We start from the raw sequence: 12,843 nt of genomic DNA on the forward strand, positions 1-12,843 counted from the left end.
CAAATAGCAAATAATATAACAGATATGATTTGATCAGTATAAAACATTAAAAAAGCATTATTTTTTTACATTTAATTAACATTGATATGTGGGCCCCACATGGGTCCCATATGGGCAACATGGGTTTCATGTGGCCATGGGCTTAACATGGGCAATATATATGGGTCCCATGTGGGTTGACTATGTGGGTCCCATGTGGGTTTCCCTATGTGGGCCCCATATAGGTTTGCCCATGTGGGATAATAATGTGGGGCCCTCATGGCACCTATGTGGGCAAAACATTTTTACGCTTGAAATATATCTTTATACATTTACAATCTTAAAATAATAACTTTTGGTTGATTGTCACTTTTAAACAAATAGCAAATAATATAACAGATATGATTTGATCAGTATAAAACATTTTAAATAAAAATGCATTCTTTTTTACATTTAATTATATGTGGGCCCCACATGGGTCCCATATGGGCAACATGGGTTTCATGTGGCCATGGGCTTAACATGGGCAATATATATGGGTCCCTTGTGGGTTGACTATGTGGGTCCCATGTGGGTTTCCCTACGTGGGCCCCATATAGGTTTGCCCATGTGGGATAATAATGTGGGGCCCTCATGGCACCTATGTGGGCAAAACATTTTATGCTTAAAATACATTTTATATACATTTAAACTCTTCAAATTATTACTTTTGGTTTATAGTCACTTTTATACAAAGAGCAAATAATATCACAGATAGGATATGATCAGTATAAAACATTTTAAATAAAAATGCATTATTGTTAACATTTATTTGTGATATTTGTAATGTTTACCTGCCAATTATTAATTTTAATTTGCACAGCTGAGCATGAGTGAAAATAACAAATGTCAGAAAGTTCATCAGTTTGATAAGTGTGTTAATTAAAGAAATGTTTCAAACATTCTGAAAGGAGTCTGATTAGTGGAGTCAGGTGTTTCATATAAGGAGACCTCATTATGATCTGCTCACTGCAACGACACATTACGCTTGACAAAGTAGTCCTGCTTCAAATGTTTTTAATTGTGATTTTTATCACATAATATAACATCATATTTTAAATAATCTTTGCTAAAATAGGCAGACTTTTAAAATTACAACTATAAAGATGATAAACATTTAAACTACAAGAATTTCCGCTCAGGCGCAAGGATACAGTTTCTACTGGAGCAGCAGGAGTCTATCACAACTGTTACACTTGTAATTTATCCTGAGTTGTGTTTTTAGAAAATGTATTACTACGGTACAAGTTCACGGACTGCACACTGATGAATCAAAGCAAACGTGCAAGGACATTCAATGAGTTTGGCTGTGGATGCTTTGGAAGTTCTTCATAAAACGTTTGAGCAAAGATTAATTGATGATCAGAAGAGCATCTCCAGAAGAGTGAGCAATGTTTGTGTTGTTTTTGAATTCAAAGTATTTTAAGAGTTTGACTTCTTTCAATGCTTATTTTAACTGTTATGTTAAATTGTTAGTCATTACCTGCCTTAGCAGTTTTGAAATGTTCATGATTATTTTAGCATTGTATTGTTATAAATTGACAATAAAGTATTTTGATATATTGAACCTTTACAGTTTTTTAATTTGATTTCTCATATTGCACCTCCTTCATGTTTTGTGATGTTACAGATGAATGAACTGTTGAATATTTATGCTGAAATCTGATATTTACCGAACTGAAATGATTTGCTTTTATCGGTTTTCAATTTAAAACAAATATATTATTTAAGTAAATTACAATTAAGCATTAAAAGTATAATTATTTCATAATAAGGGACCAGTCCAGTACCCATTAAAAATCCATTCTGGGCCCTGATATGTAACGTGGGCTTCATTACGTGGGTGCAATATGGGCCCTATGTGTGTTGCCCACGTGGGCCCCACATAGGCCCCACTCAGTTTCTATATCAAATTCATGTGGGCAACCCAGGTGGGGCCACAGTGGAACCCATGGACAAACCCATGTACAGCCCACATTGGAAGCCCATATGGGGTCCATATAGGGCCCACATGGGCCCCATGTGTGTTGCCCAGCTGGGCCCCACATAAGCCCCACTCAGTTTCTATATAAAATTCATGTGGGCAACCCACGTGGGGCCATAGTGGAACCCATGGACAAACCCATATAGGGCCCACATAGGAAGCCCATATGGGGCCCACATGGGCCCCACCTTGCAATGTTGGCTGGGACGGCTAATAATATTAATGATAAGATTGAAATTACATTTAAAGCTGTCCTTTTTTACAATGCTTTCCTCACAAAAATCAATCTTATGTCAATGACTGGACAAACGAAAGACAATTTTATTAAAAGTAAATGAGATCAAAGCAAAATCTAAATCTTTTCGCGTACCCCCTGGAAACTCTTCACGTACCCTGGGGTACGCGTACGGTCAGGGGATCTCTGGATAATCCGTAATTCGTTTGTAATTAAAAAACGAAAATACCGCTTTTCTGTTTTTTGTTTCAAAACGAAAAACCAAATAACCGTTTTTGGTGTCAGAATAAAAAAACGAAAAACCAATTAAAAACGTCCCGTTTTTCGTTTTTTGGCGATCATTTTATCGTTATTCCTTTTTGAACAAAAAATGAAGAGTGTCTTTGAACTTCAGTCAATTCGTTTTTCGTTTATTGCAAGTGGTGCCCGCTGCATAGCCAAATGGGCGGAGCTGGAGCTCTAGCGAGGCGTGGCATCCTCGCTGGATCTAGTGGGCGTGGCAGCATCAAGTGCGCAGGCGCAGATAGAGTTTGTTTAAACTTCCTGTACAGCCTGTATCAAGTACTCCGGAGTATTGCACGGGAAGAAAACGGTAATTTAAAGATAAACTGAGCTTTAATATGTATATTAAATCTTAATCTTACAATTATCGCTGTCTCGACGTGATTTTCGGGAGTATGTTGAGTTTCGCGTTAAACACTAGATAGCTAATGTGCTAACATTCTCCCGTCCACCACAAGTGGTACGTAGTGTTTTTATTGTAGTTTTTATTTTTTGTATTCAAATATTTGTTGAACCTGCACAGGTGCACCAGACAATATACTTATGCGAGGACAGGATCTTCTGCTGTCTATATCACGGTGCCTACTGTAAATAAACATTTACACGAGCTCTGAAATCATGCAGTTCAACAAAAAGGTATGTGTGTGAATTAAATATTTTAATTATACTGTGTGTGATAAACATCATGTTTGTTGAACCTTTCTGTTTGTGCATGTCATAGTAATTTCTTTCTTGCATTTAAAACTAAAAACATACTGTTCATTTAATATTTTCTTGTGTTGTGAAACCTTTGGGATGTCTGAATTTAAACTACTTTATTTCAGTTGTTATAATAGTTTTTCTACGTAGCATTACTTATGACAAGTTAAAAACATGTATATAAATACTCTTTATGTTGTGCTCTTGAGCAAGGTGATTCATCACGAAAGCTGTTTATATGCAATGCACTGTACAAAACATGTAAACAAGACAATGATGCTAATTTATTCTTTCTATGTTTTAGATTTTATCATCATCAAGCGTGTTCTCAAGTCCAGACGATCCCACACTTTCACTGCTGTTACCGTACATCAACATTTTTAAATGTTTAAAAATACAGCCTCTGGACAACCTTCCATTGGCTGCAGCACCCAGCATCAGCATCCCCAGCATCAGCATCCCCACCTTTACTTCCCCTCGACATTGGAACATGTCTGTACTGATTTTGAGGTACAGCTTTTTAACTTCTTGCTGCTTGTAAACTTGTTTAAATATCTTTAGTGGAGTATTAAGACAGAACAAAGTACACAGTTGTCACAAATAACCCACTGAGGGTCAGTTAAGTAAACCAAGTACACATTTTTAACAAAACTGTAAACAAACAGAAAGACTTAACTTAAAAAAAAAAACAATCCCTAGATGTGACAGCTATATACTGTATTAATTGTATATAGTCTAATTGTATTGTCTATAATTAACAGGGTGCCCCTCAACAGCTAGGAGGAATTGATTGTGGGGTATTTATGTTGATGGTAAGTGGTCTTTTATTTGCTGTACACCTGTGTCTGTGTACTAAACACAGCATTTGTTAATATTGTTTTGTTTTTTGTATGCACTCTATGTTATGACTGTGAGTAAACATAAAAAAAGAACGATTAAGATTTTCGATTGCTATCTTTTGCCAGTCTGACACACCAATAATCATGAAGTGGTGGTGCTCACTTAATTTAGACATTTCCTCTGACAAAGTATGATATTAATAACTATACTTATGATAAAACCTCCATTCTGTGCATTTCCAGTATGCAGACAATATATATAAATAAAGCAATGCATGCCTAAAAACATTCTAATGTTTGTCTCTTCGTACAGTCAAGTCCCACAACGACTAACCCAGAAAGTAACATATGCAGATAACATGAAATTCACTCCACCTGAGTCAGATGTCATGGAGATCATCCAGACACCAGAGGAAGATGTATGTAGCAGGAATGTTTATGTACTGATTGACTTGTTTAACTTGTTAATGTGTGTATCAACCTTTCCTCTTTCATGAATTTGTTTATGAGCAGTACATCATTTTTAATTATTTTATTATTGGAATTCTTATATAGCACACAGGACTCAGCGGTGATGAGAAACATTCAGCTGACCTGTGAGTGGGTAAAGGAGACCACTTGCTGGAAGATGAGCTGCAAAAGATCTAAAGGATGATGCCCTGTTGGCTATAACAATGTTGGACTTGTTTATAAACACCATGTTTTATGAGGGTGAAAGGAATGAAGAAAAAATGTCGACTCCCTTCCCTTTTATATTTTAGAGAAGAGCAGGAAATATATGAGACAAAAGAGTTATTCGTGGGTTTTGTTTACACAAAAAACCCTGTCTTGTGAATCTACTAGTGGGGATAGACTAATGTAAATATTGATTTTTTTGATTGGTTTTGTAAAATACCATTTAACGTTTGTGTGAACTGTAAAGTGTTGTGTTCTTAAAATAAATGTATAATATTTATTATCGTATCTTATTATACCATTAAAGTCTTGTGTTCTTGAAATATTCATGATATTATTTTATATCTTCTTATTATAACATTTTATATAGATTTCTTTTATGTTAGATGCATATTTTGCTAAATTTGGGTTAATAGAAACCAATAAATACACTTGTAGGACAGTGGAGTACAACACTTGTACACCTGAGTATGTGACTATTAAATTACATTTATCTTCTACAAAAATGTAGTTGAAGCGAATGCTTCACTAATGTCAAAGCACATTGTATATCCTCTACTGTGGTAAGTCACATGGTTGGTTTTAGACTACTTGTCTGCTTATTCATTAAAAATAGCATAATGCATAGTCTATCACATAAAGGTTGAATCTTTTCAAAGTTACAGTCAATATTCCATTTAAATTTGCAATATCATTTTTACACCATATGCTTTCACATTTACATACAATAAGGGCAGGTAACCTAGTCTTATTTATTATTATTATTATATGCATTTATTTATTTATTTATTGAATTAATCAGATGATTTCGTAATACAACAAGGTCTTTTAAACATTAGTAAATGCATTAACATTAAAAATAAAGCTTTTCAGCAAGTTTTAATTTTTGTTAATGTTAGTTAATGTCAATACAGTTATTTAGTTCATGCATTAACTAATGTTAACAGTTACAACACTTGATTTTATAAATTTATTAGTAAATGCTGAAATTAACATGAACTAAGATTCATAAATGCTGTAGAAGTATTGTTATTTGATAGTTCATGTTAGCTAATGCATTAACTAATCTAAAAAAATACAACCTTGTTGTAAAGTGTTATCGATCATTTAGATTAGTTCACAACCCACACTTTGCGGTGGACACAAATAAAGAGGGGTGCACAGATAGTAAGCTTTCACTGGCAAAGCAGCACACAACTCCTTCCTCCATAAAAGGGCCTTGCTGTCACTTTCAGATAATTTACATCATGGTTTATGGTAAGCCACATTTTTTAATTGTGTTACTACTTTGTGGAATTGGATGATGTCAAATTATGTCTTTAAATACAAATGTACAACAGTACAGTGAAGCAGGGCTTTGCATTGCAACTCTTTCACTTGCATATATGCCCTTAAATGATTTACAAGCATAGTGGATGAGTGAAGACTAAAACCTTCTGTAAATGTTATAATGTTAAGGTCATATTATACTTTTATACATTTATACAAGTTCCTGTGGCTTACCATAAACCATGATGTAAATATCTGAAAGTGACAACAAGGCCATTAATGCATTTACTAATGTTTAATACGACCTTGTTGTATTACGAAATCATCTGATTAATTCAATAAATAAATAAATAAATGCATATAATAATAATAATAATAATAAATAAGACTAGGTTACCTGCCCTTATTGTATGTAAATGTGAAAGCATATGGTGTAGGAGTTATGTTGCAAGTTTGAGTGGAATATTGACTGTAACTTTGAAAAGATTCAACCTTTATGTGATAGACTATGCATTATGCTATTTTTAATGAATAAGCAGACAAGTAGTCTAAAACCAACCATGTGACTTACCACAGTAGAGGATATACAATGTGCTTTGACATTAGTGAAGCATTCGCTTCAACTACATTTTTGTAGCAGATAAATGTAATTTAATAGTCACATACTCAGGTGTACAAGTGTTGTACTCCACTGTCCTACAAGTGTATTTATTGGTTTCTATTAACCCAAATTTAGCAAAATATGCATCTAACATAAAAGAAATCTATATAAAATGTTATAATAAGAAGATATAAAATAATATCATGAATATTTCAAGAACACAAGACTTTAATGGTATAATAAGATACGATAATAAATATTATACATTTATTTTAAGAACACAACACTTTACAGTTCACACAAACGTTAAATGGTATTTTACAAAACCAATAAAAAAATCAATATTTACATTAGTCTATCCCCACTAGTAGATTCACAAGACAGGGTTTTTTTGTGTAAACAAAACCCACGAATAACTCTTTTGTCTCATATATTTCCTGCTCTTCTCTAAAATATAAAAGGGAAGGGAGTCGACAATTTTTCTTCATTCCTTTCACACTCATAAAACATTGTGTTTATAAACAAGTCCAACATTGTTATAGCCAACAGGGCCTCATCCTTTAGATATTTTGCAGCTCATCTTCCAGCAAGTGGTCTCCTTTAGCCACTCACAGGTCGGCTGAATGTTTCTCATCACCGCTGAGTCCTGTGTGCTATATAAGAATTCCAATAATAAAATAATTAAAAATGATGTACTGCTCATAAACAAATTCATGAAAGAGGAAAGGTTGATACACACATTAACAAGTTAAACAAGTCAATCAGTACATAAACATTCCTGCTACATACATCTTCCTCTGGTGTCTGGGTGATCTCCATGACATCTGACTCAGGTGGAGTGAATTTCATGTTATCTGCATATGTTACTTTCTGGGTTAGTCGTTGTGGGACTTGACTGTACGAAGAGACAAACATTAGAATGTTTTTAGGCATGCATTGCTTTATTTATATATATTGTCTGCATACTGGAAATGCACAGAATAGAGGTTTTATCATAAGTATAGTTATTAATATCATACTTTGTCAGAGGAAATGTCTAAATTAACTGAGCACCACCACTTCATGATTATTGGTGTGTCAGACTGGCAAAAGATAGCAATCGAAAATCTTAATCGTTCTTTTTTTATGTTTACTCACAGTCATAACATAGAGTGCATACAAAAAACAAAACAATATTAACAAATGCTGTGTTTAGTACAGACACAGGTGTACAGCAAATAAAAGACCACTTACCATCAACATAAATACCCCACAATCAATTCCTCCTAGCTGTAGAGGGGCACCCTGTTAATTATAGACAATACAATTAGACTATATACAATTAATACAGTATATAGCTGTCACATCTAGGGATTGTTTTTTTTTTTTAAGTTAAGTCTTTCTGTTTGTTTACAGTTTTGTTAAAAATGTGTACTTGGTTTACTTAACTGACCCTCAGTGGGTTATTTGTGACAACTGTGTACTTTGTTCTTTCTTAATACTCCACTAAAGATATTTAAACAAGTTTACAAGCAGCAAGAAGTTAAAAAGCTGTACCTCAAAATCAGTACAGACATGTTCCAATGTCGAGGGGAAGTAAAGGTGGGGATGCTGATGCTGGGGATGAAGGTGGTGCTGCAGCCAATGGAAGGTTGTCCAGAGGCTGGATTTTTACACATTTAAAAATGTTGATGTACGGTAACAGCAGTGAAAGTGTGGGATCGTCTGGACTTGAGAACACGCTTGATGATGATAAAATCGTAAACATAGAAAGAATAAATTAGCATCATTGTCTTGTTTACATGTTTTGTACAGTGCATTGCATATAAACAGCTTTCGTGATGAATCACCTTGCTCAAGAGCACAACATAAAGAGTATTTATATACATGTTTTCAACTTGTCATAAGTAATGCTACGTAGAAAAACTATTATAACAACTGAAATAAAGTAGTTTTTGAACAGTATGTTTTTAGTTTTAAATGCAAGAAAGAAATTACTATGACATGCACAAACAGAAAGGTTCAACAAACATGATGTTTATCACACACAGTATAATTAAAATATTTAATTCACACACATACCTTTTTGTTGAACTGCATGATTTCAGAGCTCGTGTAAATGTTTATTTACAGTAGGCACCGTGATATAGACAGCAGAAGATCCTGTCCTCGCATAAGTATATTGTCTGGTGCACCTGTGCAGGTTCAACAAATATTTGAATACAAAAAATAAAAACTACAATAAAAACACTACGTACCACTTGTGGTGGACGGGAGAATGTTAGCACATTAGCTATCGAGTGTTTAACGCGAAACTCAACATACTCCCGAAAATCACGTCGAGACAGCGATAATTGTAAGATTAAGATTTAATATACATATTAAAGCTCAGTTTATCTTTAAATTACCGTTTTCTTCCCGTGCAACACTCCGGAGTACTTGATACAGGCTGTACAGGAAGTTTAAACAAACTCTATCTGCGCCTGCGCACTTGATGCTGCCATGCCCACTAGATCCAGCGAGGGTGCCACGCCTCGCTAGAGCTCCAGCTCCGCCCAGTTGGCTATGCAGCGGGCACCACTTGCAATAAACGAAAAACGAATTGACTGAAGTTCAAAGACACTCTTCATTTTTTGTTCAAAAAGGAATAACGATAAAATGATCGCCAAAAAACGAAAAACGGGACGTTTTTAATTGGTTTTTCGTTTTTTTATTCTGACACCAAAAACGGTTATTTGGTTTTTCGTTTTGAAACAAAAAACAGAAAAGCGGTATTTTCGTTTTTTAATTACAAACGAATTACGGATTATCCAGAGATCCCCTGACCGCGTACCCCCGGTTGGGAATCACTGCATTATAGTGTCTAAAGCAGAAAGGCAATTTGAACATATCACTACTTTATTTGGTCTAACTTGTTTAACAATCCTAAAGCCTTCAATCCTTCTTTAATTGCTTTAAAACATTCATCTGACCACCATGACAAGTTTTTCCTTATCTTTATAGATTGAGAGCCGTAAAATAAATGCTGTTTACTACTTTACTGTATAAATCAACACTACCATCTACTGACAGAATACTAAATTGTTCTTCACATAACATCTGAAACTTTTTCCAATCTCCTTTCTTATATGACCATCTTACACCATAATGACATTTTTGTAGTTGAATCCTATTTTGAATTTCACAGGTCACTGAAAATGATTACTTCCAGTATTATCCTTAGATATTTAACCATATACATTTATCAGCTAAAGATGTTAAAAGTATTGTGATATCCATCCATTCCACTTCTTATTATGTAGACTTAGACTTAGACTGTATTCCTACCCTAAATATTAGGCAAGGCAAGGCAAGTTTATTTGTATAGCACATTTCATACACAGAGGTCATTCAAAGTGCTTTACATAGAAATGAGAAAACAATATATAAAAGAGAAAAAAGAAAATGTAAAAATAATAGATACACAAAAAAATCACAATAAAAACAAAGATACATGAGAATTTAGAATAACAAAATAAATGTGATTTTAATAAAAACACTTTAAAATGTTAAAAAGAATAAAACAGAATTAAAAGTGACTTGAGTTAAAAGTGCAGTCAGTGTGAAGCAGCACAGTGCTCATTCAGTAAATGAAGAGTTAAACAGATGTGTTTTTAATCTAGATTTAAAAGTGTTTACTGTTGAAGCACATCTGATCTCTTCTGGAAGCTGATTCCAGCTAGAGGTGGCATAATAACTAAATGCTGACGCACCTTGTTTTGAGTAAACCCTTACTGACCTGATCCTAATGATCTGAGTAATCTTTTAGGTTTATATTCAGTTAGCATATCTGTCATGTATTTGGGTCCTAAGCCATGAAGTGATTTATAAACGAGTAACAATACTTTAAAATCTATTCTAAATGTAACAGGAAGCCAGTGTAAGGACCTGAGGACTGGAGTAATGTGCTCAGATTTTTTGGTTCTGGTCAGAATTCTGGCAGCAGTGTTTTGTATTAGCTGCAGATGTCTAATGTTCTTTTTTACTGTGAACATTTAATCACCACATATGATTTGTTTGTCATTTCTCCCATGACGTTTTCCAGGATCTGAACAAGGATTATAGAAATGTATGACTTGATGCCTTGAATCGTAGGGAACATTTTAGAGATATTGGACGCAGCCCAATACGTAGTCAGAACGTACTGTGTTAGCTTGGAATATATAAAGCAGAGAATATAAATATAGTTATAGAAATATCCAAAATATTATGGAAATATATATGAACATGTTTACACATGCAACATCAGTTTGAAGCTTCATGTTTTTTGATAATATGTATTTAAAATATATGTCAATATATATTTAACAGTGGTTTACATATATGTGCTTACTGATTATATTACATTTCTGTATGGTAAAACGAGACTTATGACAAGAAATTGACGTGACTGCGTGCAGGAGTTAAACATCTCCAGATGATGTCAATCACAATCACACTTTGATTACAAGCCGCAGTTAAAACCAATGAAGAGAAATCTCATATACATTACACAGCAAAAACAGAAGATGGCGCTAATTCTATACATAAGATTGCGAAGAATCGCCAATAAACACAAAGTAATGCCCTCCAGTCTAGTAGGTGGCGGTAATGCACCTTTCAGTTGAGTTGCCAACCGCCATTAAACCCGAAAGAAGACGAAGAAGAAGAATAAACGTATAACGCCCTGTCCCAAATGGCACACTCCGGACTTGTGGTCCTCTTCAGAGTCCACACTTTGATGACATCACGTAGTCCAGACTTTAGGGACCCTTGATGCGAGTCCACGTGGGTTCACCGGAGTCGTATTTTGGGACAGACTCGAGCATCACACCGGAAATAGGTAGAGAAGTTGCCCGTCAGTGTGAACTCCTCCCTTCCGTCGTCTGATTGGTCTGATTGCCCTTTCGCAAGGACTTCTGGCTTGGCAAAGTGCGCGAAGCAGGGACGGATTGGTAATCTGTGCGTTCTGGAAAAGTCCAGAACGGCCGTTCAACGGAGGGCCGTCGCCCGGCCGTCGGGAAAAAGTCTAATAACACAATATGAACAGCCAACAGCAGGGGCACTAATACGATCACTTATATGATGCTACGTGTAAAAAAAACGAGGAAGAGTCGGCCTACTAGCTAGCCGTGATTGGTCCACGGATTCTTGGAATTCGCGAGCCTGAATTCGCGAGCCTGAGCATCCACAGCCTGGTCAGGATGAGGGACTGACAGAGTTAACTTCACATCAGCAAGAGTAAGTGCCAGTAGTAGCAGGACATGTGACATTATAATATAATATACACGATATAAAAATAAATAAAACTCGCATGAAAATTAACGTAATGCGCAGCTACTGTTAGAGAGAGACGTGATGAGAGTGTGCCCGCGCGCGTGCGTGTGTAGAGAGAGAGAGGCGCGGGCGCGATTGAACAGTAGAAACTTAAAAACAATACATACTCCGTCATTTTGTTCATATGGGACATCATTCATTTGTATACAGTCGAAATAAAACAAAACATTGTGCTTTTGTCAAACTGTATTATCTACAACTGTCATCTAACCAAAATCACACACACCAAATCAAAAAATATTTATCCAACCCCATTTAAAAACAGTGTGTGGGTGGACATTCATCGTATTGCATTGGTTTTCATATCTTTCACTGACTTTATTGTATACGAGAGGTTGTAGTGAGCTCACATTTTCTGCTACAATGAAGACTATTGAATTAAACGGGAAAATATCAGGCATGGATTGCTACCACTCTAAACGTGCTAATATATAAGAAAGAGGCTAAATAAATGACCAAATTTTTGTTTAAACAAAAAAATCCTAGCTTGCACTTTCTGTCGGTCTTCCATGAGAGTCCAGTTCTTCCTTGTGTTTCATATTTCTGTTGTTTAGTATTGTGGAATTGGCAAAGACCTGGTGGTGGTTTGTGAAAGCTTTACAGACAAAATGTATAGGGCCTCGCCATTTTTTTCATACATCAAAGTGTAATATGACATTGACAAAATATTAAATAACCTTGTCTGATAGTCTGACAGTATTGTGTCATAGTATCAGCCCTGCTGAAAAAACCAGCTTACCAGCAAGAACAGGATATCTTGTGTTTTGGTGCTGGTTTGCTAGTGAACACCAGCTAAACCAGCATCAGCACCAGCATTAGCACCAGCTAAACCAGCACCAAACCAGCATTAGCACCAGCTAAACCAGCATTAGCACCAGCATCCCATGCTGGTCATACCAGCATATGT

At 35.3% G+C, this 12,843-nt stretch overlaps 1 long non-coding RNA gene across 2 annotated transcripts; it reads right to left on the reverse strand.

The window, feature by feature from the left end:
- Positions 1–7,798: 7,798 nt before the first annotated feature.
- On the reverse strand, positions 7,799–9,407 carry LOC141359361 (uncharacterized). Of its 2 annotated transcripts, XR_012365803.1 has the most exons (4): positions 8,990–9,407; positions 8,664–8,776; positions 8,139–8,323; positions 7,799–7,886 (listed from the first exon to the last, which is right to left on the reverse strand). It is a non-coding gene; the product is annotated as an uncharacterized lncRNA (long non-coding RNA). The 2 variants fall into 2 exon arrangements; XR_012365802.1 differs by having other exon boundaries at positions 8,664–9,407.
- Positions 9,408–12,843: the final 3,436 nt, after the last annotated feature.

This window comes from Misgurnus anguillicaudatus, chromosome 23 (genome assembly GCF_027580225.2).
Source record: "Misgurnus anguillicaudatus chromosome 23, ASM2758022v2, whole genome shotgun sequence".
NCBI lineage: Eukaryota > Metazoa > Chordata > Actinopteri > Cypriniformes > Cobitidae > Misgurnus > Misgurnus anguillicaudatus.